At 45.3% G+C, this 12,587-nt stretch overlaps 1 protein-coding gene across 3 annotated transcripts in view; it reads right to left on the bottom strand.

The window, feature by feature from the left end:
* Window positions 1–12,351, bottom strand: part of svopl (SVOP-like) — a 123,023-nt gene extending 110,672 nt beyond the window's left edge. Inside the window, exons 1-2 of one of the 3 annotated variants that reach the window (XM_080190653.1) lie at window positions 12,258–12,349; window positions 11,871–12,016 (exon numbers count right to left, since the gene is read on the bottom strand). The gene's annotated coding sequence lies outside the window, so the exon portion shown is untranslated. Of the gene's footprint in view, window positions 1–11,870; window positions 12,017–12,257 lie in introns of all 3 variants that reach the window. The other 2 variants (XM_080190655.1, XM_080190654.1) reach the window with 2 other exon arrangements.
* Window positions 12,352–12,587: the final 236 nt, after the last annotated feature.

Genomic DNA, 12,587 nt, shown 5'->3' with positions numbered 1-12,587 from the left:
ATGTGTTTATCCAAACCCTCATGTGCAATTGTTGCCATTACTATTAGAATAATAGTGGCTAGGGGATCGGTGAGAAATGGGAGAGGAAGCTGATTGGGGATGGTCTCAATTTTATTGATGAAGTAGTTCATGAGCTCCTTAATGATTGTTTAATCTTATTGGCTGGAGTTTTATCGCCCCATCTGCCACAGCAATAAGAGCGGGTGTGGGACAGGCAATGGGAAAGCCTGTTGACCTTCGGCAAGATGTTATGGTTTTGGGGTGAGTGAGGCTGTAAAATCCCACCCATCTTAAATCGGTCAACTCAACTATTGAAAGTCCCATTGAGGAAACATTCAATCTACTTCACAGCTCTTGATCTTGTTGAGAAACTTCCAAGGAAGATGCAAGGAGGCTTCAGGGGGATCCGGTCAGGCTAGGTGAATGAGCAACAACAGCATGTCAGATGGAATATAATGTGAATAGATGAGAAGTTATCTACTTTGGCAGGAAAAACAGAAATGCTGAGTATTTTATAACTGGCAAGAGGTTGGGAAGCATTGATGCCCAAAGGGACCGGAGTTTCCTTGTTCACAAGCCACCAAAAGCTAACACGCAGGTCAGCAAGTAATTAGGAAAGCAAATGATATGTTGGCCATTATCATAAAGGATTTGATTATAGGAATAAAAATGTCCTGGTGCAATTACAGTAAGTAGTCTCACAACACCAGATTAAAGTCCAACAGGTTTATTTGGTAGCACAAGGTTTCGGAGCGCTGCCCCTTCATCAAGTGAGCCAAGGAGCAACGCTCCAAAAACTCGTGCTAGCAGATAAATCTGATGGACTTTAACCTGGTTTTGAGAGATACTTACTGTGCCTACCCCAGTCCAACACTGGCAACTTCACATCTGGTACAATTATACGGAGTCATAGGAGGATCTATCTGGAGTATTGTGTACAGATTTGTCTCCTTATCTAAAGAAGGATATTCTAGCGATAGTACAACAGATACTCACCACACTGATCGCTAGGATGCTGGGATTGTCTTAAGTGGAGAGATTGAGAAAACTGGGCCTGTATTCTCTGGAATTTCAAACAATGAAAGATGATCTTATTGAAGCTTACAAAATTCGTACAGGATAGACGTAATTAGGATGTTTGTCTTGATTGGTGAATTCAGAACCCAGGCCACAGCTCAGAACAAAGGGACTTAGGGGTACTTGTGCACGAAAGTTCTATGAGGATGTGTCTAGGGCGGTGGATAGAGGAGAGCCAGTGGATGTGGTCTTTCTGGATTTTCAGAAGGCATTTGACAAAGTACCTCACAAGAGGTTATTGCAGAAGGTCGAGGGACATGGAGTTGGCGGTAGGGTGTTAGCGTGGATAGAGGATTGGTTGTCAAATAGGAGGCAGAGAGTGGGGGTCAACGGGTGCTATTCGGATTGGCAGATGGTGACTAGTGGAGTGCCCCTGGGGTCGGTGCTGGGGCCTCAGCTTTTTACCATTTATATAGATGATCTGGAGGAGGGAACCGAGTGTAGGGTGTCGAAATTTGCTGATGACACCAAGATTGGGGGAACGGCAAATTGTGCGGAGGGTGTGGAGAGTCTGCAGAAGGATCTAGATAGGCTGGGCGAATGGGCCAGGAAATGGCAAATGGAATTTAATGTTGGCAAGTGTGAGGTGGTCCACTTTGGTAGGAATAATGGTAGGAAGGACTATTACTTACGTGGCGAAAAACTGCAGCAGGCGACGGTGCAGAGGGACCTCGGGGTCCTTGTGCATGAGTCGCAAAAACCCAGCTTGCAGGTGCAGCAGGTGGTCAGGAAGGTTAATGGGATGCTGGCCTTCATAGCGAGGGGGATTGAATATAAAAGTAGGGAGGTCTTGCTGCAGCTGTATAGGGCATTGGTGAGGCCGCAGCTGGAGTACTGTGTGCAGTTTTGGGCGCCGCACCTGCGCAAAGATATTTTGGCCTTGGAGGGAGTGCAGAGGAGGTTTACTAGGCTGATACCGGAGTTGAGGGGGTTGAGCTATGAGGAGAGGCTGAATAAACTGGGCTTGTACTCGTTAGAGTTTAGAAGAATGAGGGGAGATCTCATTGAGACATATAAGATGATGAATGGGATGGATAGGATAGAGGTGGAGAGACTCTTCCCGCTCAGAAAAGACAGTAGGACTAGGGGGCACAGCCTCAAGATAAAGGGGGGGGGGTGGTTTAGAACGGAGTTGAGGAGGAACTTCTTCACTCAAAGGGTGGTGAATCTCTGGAATTCTCTGCCCGTTGAAGTGGTGGAGGCTGCCTCGCTAAATATTTTTAAGACGCGGGTTGATGGGTTTTTGATAAGAGAGGGGATTAAGGGTTATGGGGAGAGGGCAGGAAAGTGGAACTGAGCCGCGACAGATCAGCCATGATCTTATTGAATGGCGGGGCAGGCTCAAAGGGCTAGATGGCCTACTCCTGCTCCTATTTCTTATGTTCTTATGTTCTTATGAAACACAGAAAGCTAGCACACAGGTAATCAGGAAGGCTAATGCAATGTTGGAGGTTGGAATACAAGTGTAGGGAAGTCTTGCTGCAACTGTACAAGGTACTGGGGGGACCACATCTGGAGTATAGTGAGCAGTTTTGGTCCCCTTATTTAAGAAAATATACTATTTAATTGGAGGCAGTCAGGGGAGATTCACCAGGATGATCTTTAGCATGGACAGATTGTCTTATGAGGAAAGGTTCAACAAGTTGGGACCCAACTCATTGGAATTTAGAAGAATGAGAGGTGATCACATTGAAACATATATACCAGAACTCTATCGCTTCGTCCAGCATGGAATTGGAGCAGACGAGGGTCCAACAATGGAAATCTCCATTAACCTCTGGCAGGAATTTCCAGTCTCACCTGAGCGAGGCTGTAACATCCTGCCCATATGATTCTTAAGGAGTTTGACAGTGTAAATGCCAAGAGGATGTTCCCCTCATGGGAGAGTCTAGGACAAGAGGGCAGAGTCTCAGAATAAAGGGATGCTAGTTTAAGACTGAGATAAAGAGGAATTTCTTCTCTCAGAGGATGGTAAATCTTTGGAATACTGTATCACAAGACTTTAGAAGCTCAATCATTGAACATGTTAAAGACAGAAATCAATAAATTTCTCGATACTAATAATGTCAAGGGATATGGAGCTAGTGTGGGAAAGTAGCATAGGACTAGATGAACAGCCATGATCCAATGGTGCAGCTGGGTCAAATGGCCTACTCCTGCTCCTATGTTCCTAACTTCATTATTAATGGAAATCAGCTCAAAATGAAAGTTAAATTTGGGGAATGTGGATGGAGAGAGTGATACAAAGAAACAATCAGAGTTGAACTAATCTGTGATTGATGCGATAAATGTAGAAAGGTTGTAAGCGATCGTAGGATCAATGGAGTGACTGTGAGAAATTGGAGGTAGGGAGGGAGTGAGTAATTTATGCAGAAGCGAAATTAAAGACAGTTAAGAGGTCAATGAACTAAGAGAATGATGAGTTGAGGTAGAGATTTAAATCATTCAGGATGAGAAATGATTCTGTGATATCTTTAGTGCTTTCCTCTGCACTATGTAGAACATTTTTATGGAACTGGAGTAGAAAACAAGGATTTTAAATGAGACAGGAGAGGAATCAAGATGTGATTTGGCAACAATCATGGTACCACCATGATGATTTTGGCAAGGAAATTGTAGAATGTACAGGCATAAAGTGCAGCACCACTTAGAACACCCTTCAGCTAGATTTCCATCAAGGTGATAATGCCAATGCAATCATCCCTAGTGAACTCAGTGATCAAGGGCCTAGTTCACAAGTGAAAGGACATTTTGGAGGGAGATGTGGAGCAGGACCAGTGAGAGCTGGGCCTCAGGTAGACACTGGAGTATCAGAACTTGGAAGGGTGAGGTGGGCAGAGAGGAGATAGGCTGGATCAGCCCCCATGGAACATGTTGGATGGGAAGGTCACCAGACAACAGAATGGGCAGTTGTAGTTGCTGCTCATGAGGGTTGCGGCAATGGAGGGTGTCAAGGAAGGCACAGAGGGAAGCAGTAGGCTTAGCCAAGAGCAAGTCAAACCTAGGACAGTGGCAGTGAAGCTGAAGGAATGCTGAAGGGTCACGATAGGGATATGGGAGGGCATATTCCCTGAGAAGGAAGAAATGAAAAGAGGGATGATGAGAGGAGGGGGTGACTAGGAGAGTTTGCCAAGGCCTAGAATGGAGCCAAAAAGTACACATGAACAGACAAGAGGGAAAAATGGATCTCGTAGGCCTGGTTTATACAGGGTACTTAGAATATACAAATGTATTAAATGGAAAGTCAAGAGGATTAAATAGGAGGGAATGCCAAGTTGAAGGATGAGGTCCAGTGGTGGGATAAAGTTGATTTAAATAAAGGGAATCAGTATAGATCTTTGACAAACGCTTATTCCAATGTGACAGATGTAAAATCCAGAAACTATCTGAAGCGCATCCAAGGACTTATTGGTGGAGGTGTTTCTGTGGGAACATACATCCAGAAAATTTCACAGGATTAGTTCCAGGCAGAAAAAGAAACAGTAACGTGTATGGAGTTCATCATAAGATTCAGAAGCAGTGAAAAAACTTGCTTTATCTAAGGAGAGTGAATATCTGGGCAGGAACCAAATTTTAGCGGACGCTGAAAAACCAGTGCGACCACTAGTAAGGCAATGCCTTTGGGGGGGGCGGGGTTGGTGAAAAGAAGGGGCATGGGCAGGTGTGGGGAACAGTCCAGTATAATGAATATGAAAGTTTAAAGAACAGAGTAGTAGATCAGAGATCTAATCTAAGAGTGCAGGGCAGAAGTAAAGTCTTAATACCCAGAGAAGTCCAGGAATTAGGCAAAGAAATAATACAACTGTTGAAAGCAGAGATCAGACATGGCAGTGGGCTGGATACTGGCCGTTTAAACCAGCAATTAATTTGTACTAACTACATCCTTTATTAGAGCCACGGCCATGTCAAGTGGAAGAGACGAGGTTGGGAGTGAAAAAGCTAAAAATGGTTCTAAAACATAAAATGCTGGATACACTCAGCAGGTCTGGCAGCATCTGTGAGAGAGAAACACAATTAACTGCAAATCCATGTGACCTTCTACAGGATCATGTGGTCTCAGAACATTAGCTGCATTTCTTTCTCCACAGCTGCTGCCAGACCTGCTGAGATTTTCCCCAGCATTTTCTGTTTTTATTTCAGATTTCCAGTATTGGCAGTATTTTGCTTTTATGAGGATGGTTCTAGATGGGTGAAGATAAGTGCGCAGTTACAAGCTTTCTAGACCACCCTCATACATATACTACAACAAAGTACCTGGGGAGATGATGGCACAATGATAATCTCACTGGTCTAATAATCCAGAGGGCCAGGCTAACGCCCTGAGGACATGCGTTCAAATGCCACCAAAACAGCTATGGAATTTAAACAAAAAAATTAGCTGATTTCAATTTGCGATTGGTTCATGGTTCACTAATGTCCGTTAGGGAAGGAAATCTGACATCCATACCTGGGCTGGCCTACATGTGACTCCAGGCCCACAGCAAGGTGCTTGACTCTTAACTGCCCCAGCAAGCCACCCAGCGTAAGGGCAATTAGGCAAGGCCAACAAATGCCAGTCTTGCCAGTGAATCCTCAGCTCAAAGAATAAAAGAAAGTAAATAATGAATTGAATTATTTTGAGAGATGTTGTTACCTGTTTCTCTCTGAGTCATATCACTGGAGTTAAAACTTTCATTTGAACTATCATCCCAACAAATAAATCACTTGAGTTTCATTTACACAGGTTTATAATTTTTTTTTGAACCACTCAATTGTCTTACTCCCTTGTAAGCTATCCATGTTTACCCTGTTCACATGATTATGGGGATCAGGCCATTAATTAATATTCATTATATAGTGCACTGACTCAAAAGTTACCGTGGCTGCATAAGAAAGAAAAAAAGAAAGAAATAGGAGCAGGAGTAGGCCATCTAGCCCTTCGAGCCTGCCCCGCCATTCAATAAGATCATGGCTGATCTGTCGCGGCTCAGTTCCACATTCCTGCCCTCTCCCCATAACCCTTAATCCCCTCTCTTATCAAGAACCCATCAACCCGCGTCTTAAAAATATTTGTTCACACTTGTTCACTTGTTCACACCCTGCTTCTTTTAAGGATTCCATTCCATTCTCCCAGTTTTCCCTGTCATATTTGTTCTAATGATACAATTTTCCACAGGAATACTTCTGATGCATTTTCCTTTTTCCTCAACCAAAGTTCACATCCCCGCCCCCCCTGCTCCCGCCCCCCCCATTTGGTTAACAGAAGCCTCAACTGCATCCGGTCGGTTTCCTGCTCTCTGTCCTCACCCATTCCCCTCATGGACAGACCTACAATAGGATCCCCCTTGCCCTCATCTTCAACCCCATCAGCCTCCACATTCAACAGAATATTGTCCACCATTCTTGCCAGCTCCCATGAGATGCCACCACCAAACACATGTTCCTTCCCCTTGTCAGCATTCTGAAAGGGCTGTTCCCCCCCAACACCCAGCTCCACTCTGCGATCATCCCCAGCTCCTCATCCTCTTCGTACAGCACCTTCCCATGCAATCACAGGAGATGTTACACCTCCTCACCGTCCAATGGCCCAAACATTCATTCCAGGTGAAGCAGCAACTTACTTGCTTTCAGTTTAGTCAACTGTATTTGCTGCTCGCAATACAGTGTCCTCCACACTGGGGGGAACAAAACACAGACTAGGTGACTGATTTAAAGCTGGCTGGCCCACAACTCCTTTTAATCACTCCCTCAGAATTCTTAAAGCAGTAAATACAATAAAATAAATGCTTTAAACAGTTCTACAGAGAACAAAGTGCTTTAAACTTATTTAAACAGCTTTTTAACAGGTAAAATCTTATCTCTCTCTCTCTGCTCCTTCACTAGACGCTGGTGGGTGTCATCTATAGGCCCCCGAATAATGATCTGGAGGTGGGGCGGGCTATTAACACGCAAATAAGTGCGGCATGCAGGAATGGGACGGCCGTAGTTATGGGGGATTTCAATCTGCATATTGATTGGTCGACCCATGTTGGACGTGGTGGGCTCGAGGAGGAGTTCTTGGAACGCTGCCGGGATAGTTTCCTGGAACAGTGCGTGTTGGAGCCGACGAGGGAGCGAGCTATCTTGGATCTGGTGCTATGTAATGAGGCGGGTAGAATTAGGGAACTTGTGGTGAAGGATCCTCTTGGGGAGAGCGATCATTGTATGGTGGAGTTTCTGGTGCAGATGGAGGAGGACAAAGTGGGTTCCCGGACACGCGTCCTTTGTTTGAACAGAGGGGAGTACGGTAGGATGAGAGAAGAATTGGCGAATGTGGACTGGGGGAGCGCGCTGGAAGGTAGGTCTGCTGAGGAGCAGTGGAGGATCTTTAAGGAGATCTTTCTTGGTGCTCAGCGGAAATTTATTCCGATGGTCAAAAAGGACCGTAGGAGGAGAGGTAATAAGCCGTGGATAACGAAGGAGGTGAAGGAAAGTGTTAAATTAAAAGCGGAGGCGTTTAGAGTAGCTAAGAGTAGTGGGCGAGAAGAGGATTGGGAGAGGTTTAAATGTCAACAAAGATTGACAAAGAAGTTATAAAGAAGGGTAGGAGAAACTATGAAGCTGGGCTAGCGCTTAATATAAAAAAGGATAGCAAGAGTTTTTATAAATATATAAAAAGGAAGAGGCTGGCTAGGGTGAACGTTGGTCCCTTAGAGGATGAGAAGGGGGACTTAGTGGTAGGGGATGGGGATATGGCTAAGGTCTTGAATAACTTTTTTGTTTCGGTCTTCACGGAGGAGGATGTGAATAATTTGCCGGATGTTAGAGATGGAAAGGTGGTAGGACTGGAGGGTCTCGATGACATTACTGTTACTAGAGAGGTGGTGCTTGACAGACTGGAGGGGCTGATTGTGGACAAGTCCCCAGGACCGGATGGAATGCATCCGAGGGTCCTGAAAGAAATGGCGGAGTGATAGTGGATGCCTTGGTGGTTATTTTCCAGACGTCGCTGGATTCCGGGGAAGTGCCAGAAGATTGGAAAACGGCTAATGTTACGCCGTTGTTTAAGAAGGGTGCCAGGCAAAAGGCGGGGAATTATAGGCCTGTTAGTTTAACGTATGTTGTAGGTAAAATGTTAGAATCCGTCATCAAGGAGGAAATAGCGAGGCATCTTGAGAGGAATTGCTTGATAGAGCAGACGCAGCACGGTTTCGTTAAAGGGAAGTCGTGTCTGACAAATTTACTGGAGTTCTATGAGGATGTGTCTAGGGCGGTGGATAGAGGAGAGCCAGTGGATGTGGTCTTTCTGGATTTTCAGAAGGCGTTTGACAAGGTACCTCACAAGAGGTTATTGCAGAAGGTAAGGGGGCATGGAGTTGGGGGTAGGGTGTTAGCGTGGATAGAGGACTGGTTGTCAAATAGGAGGCAGAGAGTGGGGGTCAATGGGTGCTATTTGGATTGGCAGATGGTGACTAGTGGAGTGCCCCAGGGGTCGGTGCTGGGGCCTCAGCTATTTACCATTTATATAGATGATCTGGAGGAGGGAACCGAGTGTAGGGTGTCGAAATTTGCTGATGACACCAAAATTGGTGGAAAGGCAAATTGTGCAGAGGGTGGGGAGAGTCTACAGAAGGATCTAGATAGGCTGGGCGAATGGGCCAGGAAATGGCAAATGGAATTTAATGTTGGCAAGCGCGAGGTGGTCCACTTTGGTAGGAATAATGGTAGGAAGGATTATTACTTACGTGGAGAAAAACTGCAGCAGGCGACGGTGCAGAGGGACCTCGGGGTCCTTGTGCATGAGTCGCAAAAACCCAGCTTGCAGGTGGTCAGGAAGGCGAATGGGATGCTGGCCTTCATCGCGAGGGGGATTGAATATAAAAGTACGGAGGTCTTGCTGCGGCTGTATAGGGCATTGGTGAGGCCGCAGCTGGAGTACTGTGTGCAGTTTTGGGCGCTGTACTTACGCAAGGATATTTTGGCCTTGGAGGGAGTGCAGAGGAGGTTTACTAGGCTGATGCCGGAGTTGAGGGGGTTGAGCTATGAGGAGAGGCTGAATAGATTAGGCTTGTACTCGTTAGAGTTTAGAAGAATGAGGGGAGATCTCATTGAGACGTATAAGATGATGAATGGGATGGATAGGATAGAGGTGGAGAGACTCGTCCCGCTCAGAAAGGATAGTAGGACTCGAGGGCACAGCCTCAAGATAAAGGGGGGGGGCGGTTTAGAATGGAGTTGAGGAGGAACTTCTTTACTCAAAGGGTGGTGAATCTCTGGAATTCTCTGCCCGTTGAAGTGGTGGAGGCTGCCTCGCTAAATATTTTTAAGACGCGGGTTGATGGGTTTTTGATAAGAGAGGGGATTAAGGGTTATGGGGAGAGGGCGGGAATGTGGAGCTGAGCCAAGACAGATCAGCCATGATCTTATTGAATGGCGGGGCAGGCTCGAAGGGCTAGTTGGCTTACTCCTGCTCCTATTTCTTATGTTCTTATGACTGATTTATGGAATACCTCCGCTCAGTCCACAAGCGTGACCCTGAGCTTCCAATGTTTTGTCAGTTTAATTCTCCACCTTGCTCTCACACTGACATCTCTGTCCTTGGCCGACCGCAATGCTGTAATAAGTTCAACACAAGCTGGAGGAACAGCACCTTATCTTTTCAATAGGCACTCAACATCTTTCTGGAATCAACATTGAGTTCAAAAACGACTGTGGTCAAATGGGCCACTTAAGATGGCGATTTACAAAGCATGCTGGGATAATTGGTCAAGTACAGAAACAGACAGCCTTAAGTACAGAAACAGACAGCCTTAAATGACAGAGAGAGAGAGAGAGAGAGAGGCTGCAGCTCCAGACTGCAAAACACACAGGACATAGGCCATCTCAAAGACAATGGACACTTTCTGTTCAGAGTTGTTTACCAGGGCACCTTAACCCATTACTTGGGAGGGAGGTGTGTGAACTACCTGCCTCCAGTGCCAACAGGCATGGCCAGAGCTAGGTGTGGCAGCACCTGATTGGACTCTATCGTTCAAGGTGATCAAACCCTGATCAATTGATTGGCAATAAACAAGAGACCACCCAAAAGGCGCGGAACCAATGAGGGATAAAAGATGCTGCACTACAAAAGGAACTCTCTCTCTCTCACACATAAATGACATAACTGCAAGGACGAAGAAGAGGAAGGAACAGAATAACAGTGACCACCACAAGCAACTGCCACCATACCAATGACAGAAAGAAGACTAGAGCAAGATTATCAGACCAGACTGAAGGACCAGGCCACATCAAGGACTAAAGAGACCAACTCACAAATAAAGGCCAATATCTGCCTGGGTACTTGCCAGTCACACAAAAGTTAAGTCAATGTCTAGTACTGAACTTGAATTTTAGTATTCTGTAAATAACTTAATATTGATTCTGTGATTGATTAACATTGTGTACAAATATTACAGTATTAACAAGTCAACTCGCTGTTCTTTGTCCATTGTATAAGGGTTAAAACACACTATACAGCAGGCACAACACCTCACACTGACATCTGTCCTTGCCCTGCTGCAATGTCTTAATGAAGTTCAACACAAGCTGGAGGAACAGCACCTTATCTTTTCAAGAGGCACTGGACAGCTTCTGGAATCAACGTTGAGTTCAAAAACTTCAGACCATACACTCTGTCGCCCATTTTGATTCTGTTTCTTTTCAAACAAGTCCCAGTCATAGAAACATAGAAAAACTACAGCACAAACAGGCCCTTCAGCCCACAAGTTGCGCCGATGATATCCCTACCTACCAGGCTTACCTATAACCCTCAATTCTATTAAGTCCCATGTACCCATCCAGAAGTCTCTTAAAAGACCCTATTGAATTTGCCTCCACCACCACCGACGGCAGCTGATTCCACTCACCCACTACCCTCTGAGTGAAAAACTTACCCCTGATATCTCCTCTGAACCTACTCCCCAGCACCTTAAACCTGTGTCCTCTTGCAGCAACAATTCCAGTCCCGATGTTATTTTTCATGATTTTTGCAGCTGAATGGCTGTTCATTATTCTGCCATCTACACCCTGTCTAGCCAAGCCTTTTGCCTCTTTTCTAGAGTCATTAAGACTCTTTGCCTGGTGAACTATGAAATATTGTCATATAATCAATTACTCCTACATCTACCCAGTCGCAGACCTTCCCTTGTGTTCTTTCTCCCACCTCTGGCCAGGATTTTCAAATTCCTCTCCCCCCCCCCCAGGCAGGGAGAACTGTTGCAGATGGAATGGAAAATTTGACAGGCCAGCCATAAGTCTGTCAGCTTGACAGTTTAAAGTTTATTTATTAATGTAAGCCTACTGTGGCACTAACAATGTAATGAGGTTACTGTGAAAATCCCTTAGTTCGCCACACTCCAGTCCCTGTTCGGGTTACACTGAGGCAGAATTTAGCATAGCCAATTCACCTAACCGGCAAATCTTTCGGACTGTGGGAGGAAACTGGAGCATCTGGAGGAAACTCGTGCAGACATGGGGAGAATGTGCAGACTCCACATAGACGGTGATCCAAGTCAGGAATCAAACCGAGGTCCCTGACGCTGAGGCAGCTGTGTTAACCATTATGCCACACAGGTAAGAATTTCCAGTTCCCCCAGCCCAATGAAGTTCTCCAAGAGGGAAACACCCTATACTCAATAAAATCTCAATTACACCCAAAATTCACAAGTCTGAAGTAGACGTCGTATAATGGCAGAGGCCGAAGATAGGCAGATTCAAAATAACAATAGGACTTTCGCAAGTCACAAACAGGAATTTCCCAAATCCCAGACTTAGACCGGGCCCACACAATCACTCACCTGATTGACAAAGTCTGAATCTATCAGGACTGTTCACCTGATCTATTACTCCAGTAAAACGTGTTTTCATTTCCCCAGACCAGGGTAACTCTTGAACAAGCACCGTCTGCTAGATGTGATTGTGTGCAAGCTCAGCCAAGCTCCACCTGCAGAGCATTTTTTTTAGGAGAGGAAGTACGTGGTACTATAAATATCTTTCCTCTATGCAAAGATTTCGCTACAGTTATTTGCTTACTCCCAACCCTCCAACAACACATTTGAAAAACTCCTTTTCCTTTCCCTTCCCCTCCTGTATTAATAAATAGTCACTCCTCATCCTCCCGCCACAACACACATCCTCTAACAACAAGGCCAAATTCCACTTGTAAAAGTATTTCTCAAACCCACCTCCTTATTATTTCATTGCAGGAAAACCTCGATTTTGTTCCTTCAAACAGGAGAAAGAAGAACTTGCTGGCAGGTGAGTTCTCGTTGGTTACATAATCATCGTCAAATTCATTTCGTCTTCCCTCATCAGGTGCACACAACTGGTAAACAGGTTAAACCAGTCAAACAGATGCAACGTCCACCTCCCAACTTCTTAAAGGGGCCATACTACCAACTTAGCTCCACTGAAATAATAACTAGCAGAGCAGTGAAGACTCACTTTTATTGAGATTCAAATTTAATTCACTGCACTTCCAATTTAATGCCTGGGGGTTGGGTGTGGTGGGATGC

Source organism: Carcharhinus amblyrhynchos, chromosome 6, assembly GCF_965287045.1.
Source record: "Carcharhinus amblyrhynchos chromosome 6, sCarAmb.v2.hapA, whole genome shotgun sequence".
NCBI lineage: Eukaryota > Metazoa > Chordata > Chondrichthyes > Carcharhiniformes > Carcharhinidae > Carcharhinus > Carcharhinus amblyrhynchos.
This window is presented reverse-complemented; position numbering and strand designations above follow the sequence as displayed.